The sequence below is a fragment of the Papaver somniferum genome, chromosome 7 (assembly GCF_003573695.1).
Source record: "Papaver somniferum cultivar HN1 chromosome 7, ASM357369v1, whole genome shotgun sequence".
NCBI classification, from domain to species: Eukaryota; Viridiplantae; Streptophyta; class Magnoliopsida; order Ranunculales; family Papaveraceae; genus Papaver; species Papaver somniferum.
In genome coordinates, this window is record NC_039364.1 from 257,013,970 (window position 1) to 257,025,202 (window position 11,233).

Below are 11,233 nucleotides of genomic sequence, written 5' to 3' on the forward strand. Positions count from 1 at the left end.
CCCCTTTCCTCTTGGTGGAGACGGGGTATTTATAAGGTTAGAATGTGGGACCCATCTCTGATGACCGTTGGAACCTTATCTTCTTGTGTCCTTGCGTCTATCACGCAGAGGTCTGCGTTTGCCCCTTGATCCCGCAGAGGCATCCTCGCTCGTTCCACAGGTTGATCGACACGTACACTGCTCAGAGTGTTTAATGTGGGTAGTTGAGGGGTCTGCTCGTGTCAGACAAGTGTCTTCTGCCCCTGTCACGTCCGTGTCAGCTAACTTTCTCTCCACCGTTGATCCTAGCTTCTCTTTTGGGGATGCGATAAAGTAACTCCTCGGGGTTTATTTGGTGTTTCGTGGCGCATCATGTTTTGATGTTTTGGCCTGCATGCTTTCCACGTATCTTTTTATATACACGTGTCTGATAGTGAGATATATGTGTACACAGGATCAATGAGTGTATGATCAAATTAAAAAAAAAATAAAATTGAACGATATATTCTTCAAAGCCAAGCATCAACAATTGTCCGGGTCAGTGAGCGTATAGGATCAACTCATCAAAGCAAATCTTTGCTTCATCAAGGGATAAGCCAACGACTGATGTCTTTACTCCATTAACCATTACAAGAGCACTTTCGAGAATCAAAACACTAGAACAGGTAGTAACCGATCTAACCAAAATAAAACAAAAAAAATCTAAGCGAAAAGGATATAAGATAAAATAAAGATAAATTAAAAGGACATCTATCTAATAATACAATTTAGCCAGCTGTAGTATTTCTGGATTAGTCAAGATAAGTTCAATCCGACCGTTTATAACTTCATCGTAGGGCTAATGAGCTGCTTCCTTATTAATCTGCCCCGCGCAGCTGCGAGGGACAGCACTGCTCTACTTCAACTCAACTGGAAAAACATTAATCCAGAATTTTTTATTAACGAACTACTCTAGCCATATTTGGTGAACCGGAGTAAATGCGAACACAAAAATACAAGTCTGACTCTCAAGCTGAGAACCAATGCTTCTGCTGACCGGAGTAAATAAGGTGGTGGCAGCTAGTAAATCCTAGACGTTTGTATGTTTTCCGATTCAGATCCGGTCCCGATTTCCTATGCCTAGTTTGATATATACCGTATTGATTCCTCGCGTAACGCAATTAATCAATTATTACTTGTGTTTTCTGTAAAAACATGAAGCTTCTGCTGCAGTCAGTTCTCTTTGTTTCTTTTATTTTATTATTATGTTCTCCATTCATAGAGGTCGAATCATCTCCTCCTCCTTGGAACGATAATTTCACCAGCAACATAACAAGAGGTTCATCTCTTTTTACTTCGCCTCCGAACAATACTAGTTATTGGCTATCTCCCTCAGGTAATATCGCTTTTGGTTTCTACAAGTTACCACGTAGTAGTGAAAAAGGTTCTTCTTCGTTTAACTGTAGTGATAAGTACGTCGTTGGTATATGGTTGGTTAAATCAGCGAAAAAAACCCTAGTTTGGACCGCTAATCGTAACAATCTTCCATTATCAAAACCATCTTCAGTTCTCCTCACCAGCCAAGGCAAGTTAGTCCTACGGGTAATGCCAGATAATAAAGAAGAAGCTTTAATACCCGGCTTACAGGAACCAATATCCTACGCAAAGATGCATGATAATGGCAACTTTATCTTATATGGTTCGACTTCTCAAATAATCTGGGAGAGTTTTGATTATCCCACTGATACTATTCTTGGCGGTCAGAAGTTAAAATATGGAGCTGATTTGGTTTCCAGCGTTTCTGTATGTTTAATCCGGGTACTGGTGAGTACAAATTATCAATTAGACAAACTGACGGTTTAGTTGCTACATACAAAATTAGTGACCACACGTATCAACATGTGATATCAAAAGGATTTCAAGGTTCAGTAATGAGTCCAGTTACCCTAAACTTAGACGACGATGCTGGCAATTTGTTTCTTGTTGATTCTGATGATGTAGAGCTTAGAAAGTTGTACGAAGGCAAAAGCCAACCAACGCAACAAGAACAAGGAGTAAATATATACAGAGCAACACTAAATTCAAACGGAGAGTTTAGTTTATTCAAAGAAAGGATTGATGGAAATGTTAATACGTCAGACAAATCTTTTATTCTTGTACCACTATGGTCGTCATCTCCTGAAAAATTTACTGTTGCTGAATATATATTGCTTGGGTTACTTTGTTCCGTAGGTGTAGGTGCGGTAGTGTTGGGCTGCATGGTGAGATGGCATTAAGTCAAGCCTAGGGGTGATTTGGAATCAGGAAAAAAATAAAATTGTTGAGATAATAAGAGCCATGATGATGTTTACAAATTTAGATCGGGATTCAAGTACTGTTCTTTAGCTTTTCATAGGAGAATGTTAATTTTTTTCATTGTTCTTTTTGCTTTAATATTTATTGTGTTAATAGAAATCTTTTTCTTATTTTGCTCGTGCTTAGCTAAATTTTCCTTAATAATATTTTTTATTTTTTTAGTGCTCAGAGTCAGAAATCAGATAGTAGCGTAAATTGTTTCTTCCCCCAAGTCAAAAAAGAAAAGAAATCAAAATATGTAAATAAGCTCATACTCCATGGTATATTCAAAAATAAGCTGTTCAGCTAATCCAAAACTAAACTCAAGAGAAAAACCCGAGTAAATAGTCTTCTTTGGCCCAACACAGCAACCATTAATCAGCAAATAGTCTTCATTCAGGATACCGTAATGAGGGAAACCACCAATGGGAGTAATATCCTTTTCAGTCCTGATTAGCGAGCGAGAAAAATTTAGGAAGGTCAGCAACAAAGTAACTGTTGCGCTAAAATTTTGCGGAAGCGATTTGCACAGCTACACAATGGTACTCCAAATATTACAAAGAACACAAAGTAGAAAAGAAAAGAGACGAGAATTTAACGAGGTTGAATCCTCGGGAAAAATAAGAAATTTATATATTATCGTTTGGGAGAAAACATATAAACCCTAAGAGAGAAAGAAGAATTTTTGGTGTGTTTTTCTAGGTTCCCTACTAGGCTATTTATATACACATAGATAGGGATTAGGGTTCCATAACTTTGCTAATAAGTTCCTAGTTTTTAGGATCAAGAAAGCTAATTAAGAGTTACCTTAACTCTTAATCCTAATCTAACTTGGTGACCGACTAAAAATTGGGATAAAACCAACTTCCTCCACCGACTTCGTTTTGGCGTGAGTTATCCAAAAAACTCAAAATCACCTCACCGACCTATATCCAACAATTCTCCACCTCGGATCATGCATTTATGCATGAGGCCTCCAGCAGGTTCCTAAGAACCTCTACCCCAAAGGGTATCACCATGGGGAAATTAGGGGGAGACCCAAAAAAAAAATATTCTCATTCTCAGGCCCATAATTAATTTTGGATACTGTGACACCCATAATTATTTCCGTGACACCCATACTTATATATGAAATTATTAAAAACTTATGCACGACGGATTATGCATCTGCATGACTGAGTTATGCATCAGGGGTATAATTGACAACTCAACTTGGACATAACATATCTAAAAATCCGCACCTTAGAAATTTACAAATTTTATATGGTTGGAAATCTTTTAAAGAGAGCTGCGCAACGAGTACAAACAACAATATCAAATTTTTGTTTTTCATGAAAAAATCGGAGGTGATCATCGTTTCAGGAATTTTTTTCGAAAACTTGATACATAACCATTATGCAGCCACCAAAAAGGATGCATAACGCATTATGCAGACGCATAACGAATTATGCAACCATTTTCTCGACTGCATAACAAAGTTATGCATCTATAACAAGTCATGTACCCATTTTCGCACCCTTCTTGAGTATAAAAAATTGATGCATAATGCAGTATATATCCATATTTACGGATGCATATCATGTTATGCATCTATTTTCTCGATGCATAAAAGATTGTGCGACAATTTTCTCGATGCATAATACATTATGCAGTCATATTTTCGGATGCATAACAGGTTATGCATCCATTTTCACGACTGCATAACATGTTATGTAGATATTATTGTAGGTGCATGACAAGTTATGCAACCTTATTTTTTGTTGGTTTCAATACTAACAAAAATGTTGTTGTATAACGTGTTATGCAATCATTTTTCGGACTGCATAACACGTTATGCAACAAATTTTGTAGATGTATAATAGGTTATGCAACCATTTTTTCAGCTGCATGATAGATTATGTAGTCACTTTTGTATCTGCAAAACAAATCATGCAATCATTTCTTTAGACACACAACAAAATTTTGAACATATTCACTCCAAACTTCACTTGAAAATCGTAATATTCATATTCCACAACCTAATTCTAGTTGCGATGCTATTCTCTGTTTTTGTGGTATTCGTCTTCATAAAATTACTTCACTATCTTGTCCTTCTGCATTCAATCTTTCTTCGACCACAACAACGAATTCATCAGCTTGTCATCATAATGCTACTAGTACTACTTATGCTATTCCTACTTCTGCTGTTAATAATTTAGAACATAATTTTCTAAATTCTTCTTATGCTGGTTGTACTAGATGTCTCGGTGCTCTTCAAAAGGTATTTACTCGTTTCTGATTTTTCAATCATTTTTTTGTCTAATAATTTTTATAACGTTGAATTACTTTAGCGAAATCGATTGAACTGTTGAAGAACAAGATAATGGGTGACGCTATAAATTGTTTTTAAAAATATAACAGTGGATTTGGTACAAGAATTATTGAGGAAAGTCTACTGTTGAATTGTTTTAAAAAAATCTTCAATGGGTTTGAAGAGGAAAGTCTACTGATCGTAGATTTGTAACCCAAAATCATCTTTTATCAAGATTTTGAAACAGATCGGACTTGTATTGAAGAACAAGCCTTTGTTTTGAATTAGATTTTTCTGAAATTATTGTTCTAAATCTAGTAGATCTGAAAATGAAGAACAAGATAAGAGAGATAGGAAGAAGAAATTCGTTTGCCAGTTGAAGTTGATGGCAGCTGATTTCAGTGCTTGAAAAAATAACAAAACAAAATTTCATAAATTATGGGTGTGAGAATAATTTTTCCCCAAAAATGGGTGCGCGCCTTCAGTTTTCTGTTCGTGGGTTTCTCAGTGGAAAAATCTGGGAGAATGGGTCTCCTTGTAGTTTTCACTATCACCAAACCAGAAAAATGTGGATCAATTTCGAGCAATGACGAAACTTGACCCCAGATACTACTTTCGTTAACATATCAGCTGGATTGTCTTTGGTATCGATCTTCACAAGTAGAATGTTTTCTTCTTCCAGAATTTCTCTAACAAAGTGAAATCGAACATCTATATGTTTGGTTCTGGCATGATGCACTTGATTCTTAGCCAAGTAAATTGCACTAAGACTATCACAATGCACAGACAGTTGTTCCTTCACAACACCCAAGTCATCTAGAAAATCTTGTAACCATATAGCCTCCTTAAATGCTTCAGTCACTGCCATATACTCTGCTTCAGTAGTTGAGAGAGCCATAGTAGACTGCAAAACCGATCTCCAACTAACCGGTGCTCCATCCATGGTAAATACATACCCTGTAGTTGAACGCCTCTTGTCCAAATCACCAGCATAGTCAGAATCCACATAACCAACACACAGCTGATTGTTCCCATCTTCCTTCACAAACTCCAAGTCAACATCAACAGTACCATAAAGATACCTCAAAATCCATTTCACAGCTTGCCAATGTCCTTTACCAGGATTATGCATATAACGGCTGATCATACTTACTGCATGTGAAATATCCGTCCCTGTACATACCATCGCATACATCAAGCTACCAACAGCATGAGCATATGGGACTTGGGCCATATACTCACTCTCTTCTTCAGTAGTGGGAGACATATCAGAACTCAACTTAAAATGAGGACCAAGGGGAGTACTTATAGATTTAGTTCCTTCGCAGATACCAAATTTCTGTAACACTTTCTTCAAGTATGCCTTTTGAGACAAACAAACTTTACCCTTCTCTCTGTCACGTTGAATCTCCATGCCAAGAATCTTCTTAGCTTCTCCCAGATCTTTCATCTCGAACTCAGTTGACAATTTTTGCTTCAAATGATCAATCTCTTTCTTGTTATTCGATGCTATCAGCATATCATCGACATACAAGAGCAAATATATGAAAGACCCATCACGTAGCTTCTTGAAGTATACACAATGGTCATAGTGACTTCTTGTGTATGTGTGGCCAATCATAAACTGATCAAATCGCTTATCCCACTGTCTTGGAGACTGTTTCAGCCCATACAACGATTTCTTCAGCTTGCATACACAATCTTCTCTTCCAACAACTTTGAACCCACTCGGCTGAGTCATATAAATCTCCTCTTTTAGATCACCATGTAAGAACGCCGTCTTCACATCTAGCTGAACTAGGTCTAAATCATACTGTGCTACCAAGGCCAACAAAATTCGGATTGATGAGTGTTTCACAACTGGAGAGAACACCTCATTGTAGTCAATCCCTTCCTTTTGGGCATAACCTTTTGCAACTAACCTTGCCTTGTAGCATACTTGATTCATCTAAGATCCTTCTTTCTTAGCATATACCCATTTGCACCCAATGGCCTTCTTACCGTTCGGAAGCTTCGTAAGAATCCATGTGCCATTTTTGTAAAGAGACTCCATCTCTTTCTGCATAGCAGCTTCCCATTCTTGATGCTCTACACTGTGTATAGCTTCAAAATAGGTATTAGGAATACCTTCTTTAACAACTGGTAATGCATAAGCTATAAAATCATTCATCCAACCAGGTTTCCTGATTGATCTTCTCGGTTTGCTGGTTGCTATGGTCTCAGTGACCGTAGCTTCTGTATCTTCCACTGCTTCATGTTCCTCTTCATAAAAATCGTCACTATCATTTGGAACTTCAGTAGTTACCTCCCTTGTAGACGTCACGCCTTCGGAAGTAGTCGTAACAGATACATACTTAGCTAGAATTAGTGGATTTGCATCAATCTCCACCTGCTGCAAAGGCTCACTAGTATTGGTGCTTCTGTTCTCCACCTGCTGAGAACCCCAAGACTTTACCATAGACGCTTCATCAAATGTAACATCTCTACTCATGACTATCTCCTTCTCTACTGGATTCCAAATTTTGAACCCTTTCACTCCTTTATTCACACCCATAAAGATCTCTTTAACAGCACGGCTATCAAGCTTGTTTCCACTAACATGATACCAAGCAGGGCAACCAAAGATATGAATTGAGTCATAGTCATAAGCTGGTTTACCATACCACTTCTCCATCGGAGTTTTACCTTCTAATGCAACTGATGGCAACCTATTAATGAGGAAGCACACATATGTAACTGCCTCAGCCCAAAACGCTTTACCTAATCCAGCATTATATAACATACATCGTACCTTCTCCAGCAAAGTACGATTCATGCGTTTAGCTACCCCATTTTGTTGCGGTGTCTTCTTAACTGTGAAATGCCTCTGTATTCCCTCATCCTGACATACTTGCAAGAATGATCACTTTTGTACTCTCCACCATTGTCCGAACGTAGTACCTTGATCTTTCTGCCAGTTTGAGTCTCAGTTGCCTTTTTCCACCTCACAAAGACTTCTAGGAATTCATCCTTATGCCTCATGGTGTACACCCATACTCGCCTAGAATAGTCATCAATGAAAGACACGAACCAATGTTTCCCTCCCAATGATTCATTCTTGGAGGGACCCCAAACATCTGAGTGAACATAATCAAGAACTCCACTTGTGTTGTGGATTGCTGTGCCAAAGCTTGTTCTTGTTTTCTTGTCTTTCACACAATGTTCACAAAACTCTAATTTGCAGGCAATAGCACCTTTCAATAAATCTTGACAAATTAAAAAGTGTAACGACTTATCACCTGGATGTGCAAGTCGCATATGCCATAACTTCGTGGTCTCCATCGCTGCAGTCTCGATGTGTTCAGAAATTGACACATCTCCTGTTACTGTACTCCCAGTTAAGTAGTACAAGTTATGATGCCTTGTGCCCTTCATGATTACCAACAATCCAGAGATTATCTTTAGAATGCCATTTTCAGCGACTAACTTGTAGCCCTTAGCTTCCAAAGTTCGAGCGAAATCAGATTCTTCTTCACAGCAGGTACGAACCTTACTTCCTTCAGTTCCCGAACCATACCATCATGCATCTTGATTCGAACACTACCAATCCCGATCACCCTGCAGGTATGATTATTCCCCATACGTACTTCTCCATCAAACTTCTCGAAGCTTGAGAACCAGTCCCGATGAGGACATATGTGATAAGTAGCACCAGAATCTAGTACCCATGTACCGTCAGTTACGATACAAGCTGATGGTGTCACAGTCAGTGAGAAATCCGAAGCTACATCAGAATCATCACTTGCCGTAGCAATGTTCACCTCGGTCTTGTTGTTATCTCCTTCTCTATCTTTACGCTTGGTACAATCCTTAGCCCAATGGCCAAAGTCATGACCCCATGCACATTCATCCTTCTGCAGACGCGCTCTTGACTTTGAACGCCCTTTCACTTTGCCACGATCACCATTCTTATTTCTCTTGTCTGTTGAACGACCTCTTGCAAGAAGCAAGTCACTGTTAGATTCACTTGACAGGTATTCACGGTCCATCTTCCTGTACTCCTCACTGCGCAATGCTGTAGTGACCTCAGTGTATGTCATCTTATCCTTGCCATGCATTAAAGCCTTAATCACGGGTTCATACCTTTCAGGAAGAGAGTTTATCAGACACAAAGCTTGTTCCTCGTCGTTGATCTTCTCATCATAGTTAACTAACTCAGCAAGAAGTTTATTATATGAATCCAGGTGCTCTGTTAGAGTTGCACCTTTCTTCATGTTATAGCGATACAAATTTCTCTTAAGATGTATCCTATTAGCCACGTTCTTCACAAGGTACTCCTTCTCTATCTTTTCCCAGAGATCCTTAGCTGAAGTCTCGTGCTGATAATTAACTCTTACTGATGTTGCTAAACACCCACGAATCGAACCCAGACATAATTTATTCATCTTGTTCCACTGCTTGTCAGACATCTCCGCTGGCCGACCTTCTAGAACTTCGTCTAGGTCAAGATGAACAACAACATCCATTACGTCTGTTCTCCATAAACCAAAGTTATCGGTTCCGGTGAACTTTTCAACCTTCAATTGTGATCTATGAGAATGGAGTATTTCTTCTTTTGTTTCTTTATCTTTACTTGTGGACTCCGAATGTTCTCCTAAAGGATCTATCGGATCAACTGGATCTTTCCCGTCAACCATTATTCACAAACAACCAAATATAGATAAAAAACTAAACTTTGAGATCAGAATTACCTCATACAACTTCAGAAAAAAATACTCCCGCTGCAATATTATGAATACCGAAAATTCCAAGAACCTAACTCGAGCTCTTGATGCCAATTGTTGCGCTAAAACCCCGCGGAAGCGATTTGCACAGCTACACAATGGTACTCCAAATATTGCAAAGAACACAAAGTAAAAAAGAAAAGAGACGAGAATTTAACGAGGTTGAATCCTCGGGAAAAATAAGAGATTTATATATTATCGTTTGGGAGAAAACACATACACCCTAAGAGAGAAAGAAGAATTTTTGGTGTGTTTTTCTAGGTTCTCTACTAGGCTATTTATATACACATAGGTAGGGATTAGGGTTCCATAACTTAGCTAATAAGTTCCTAGTCTTTAGGATCAAGAAAGCTAATTAAGAGTTATTTTAACTCTTAATCCTAATCTAACTTGGTGACCAACTAAAAATTGGGATAAAACCAACTTCCTCCACCGACTTCGTTTTGGCGTGAGTTATCCAAAAAAACTCAAAATCACCTCACCGACCTATATCCAACAGTAACCACCAAAAATAAACTGACCTAGAAAACAGAAACCAGATCAAAGAGATATCACTTTACTTATCAAACTCAGTGAGTGCTGTGTGGGACTCCTGGCCAACCTTCCCAAGCATGTAAATCTTTTTGTTCATCTCAGTCCGGTGGTGGTATCCGTTTTGACCAGCCCTAGCAACTGTGTAGGAAACCCTAGCAGGATGCCAAGCACCAATACAAGCAACCTTACGCAAAGTCAACAAGCCAATTGAATTCCGATTAAATGGTTATCAATGTTAAAAAAATGCATATGATGTGCGTGAATGGCCACAATTAGGTATAGCAACACAAACCATTATCTCCAGTCAATCTTTCCCGAATTGGTAATGGGTGCAGTTGTTGATAATCAAATGACTGGAATGTGCAGCTTTAGACGAAATAAAATACCTGGGTATGAGCCAAGACACGAATCACATTACAATACTTCTTCAGTTTTTCCAATTGAGACTGGATATCTTTCTTCCCTTCGTCAGTTTCATATTTCTTGGAGTACTTGACAAATGCCTTCTTCTTGGACTTGGCAAAATTCTTGTAAAATCGCCTCTTCACTTCCTCGTTAAGATGCTGAGCCCAAACAGTCCCAAGTGAACGCAAGCCACGAAGTGTTTTAATATATCCAACAACTCCAACTCCAACTACGTACAACCATAGGTGGTGTTTCTATGATTGTCACTGCTTCACAGGTCTCCTTCTTATGCAGTTCTGTAAAAATAAAACAACTAGGTAAATACAACTGGAATCAACTTAATTATGAAACACTGAGTTGTTATTATAAAATGAAAAAAAAAAAGAAAAAAAAAACTCACTTGATCCAGGTTTTTCATCCCAGCCTTGTGTCCTAGAAATGCAGTCAATCTAACTGTGGGAAGGACTTCACTACACAAACATCATCAAGTGTGAACTATTGCAAGAACAAATGCATCAAAGCATTAACAAGCATGGAAACTAAATGAAATTGCAAGGTTGACAAGCTACTCTATTCAATTTAAAGAACGCCCTGAACAAAATAAAGTTAGGGAAAACCTTTTCCTCTGTGGCGCGAAGCCCTTTTCCTAGGAAGAAATCCCAACGAACCATGTCTTGGGTGCTCAAACTTTCGGTGAGACATCTGCAGAGCATGTTTATATTAACACAAGGATCTTGTTTCTTAAACTATACGCAAATGTACTTAACCAAGAAATAAGAAATATCATCATCATAGCAAATTGCAAACAATAAAGAATAGATAAAAATTAGAACACTCAAGTAATTGCAAAACATAATGCAAAGGCAGATGAAACCAATATTACGCCTCATATATCATCAATCACAAATCGCATTGTTCTTTTTGATCCATACATTGTCCAGCAAGAATT

At 38.3% G+C, this 11,233-nt stretch overlaps 1 pseudogene; it reads right to left on the reverse strand.

The window, feature by feature from the left end:
- Positions 1–2,542: 2,542 nt before the first annotated feature.
- On the reverse strand, positions 2,543–10,986 carry LOC113296421 (annotated as a pseudogene).
- Between the last annotated feature and the right edge of the window lie 247 nt (positions 10,987–11,233).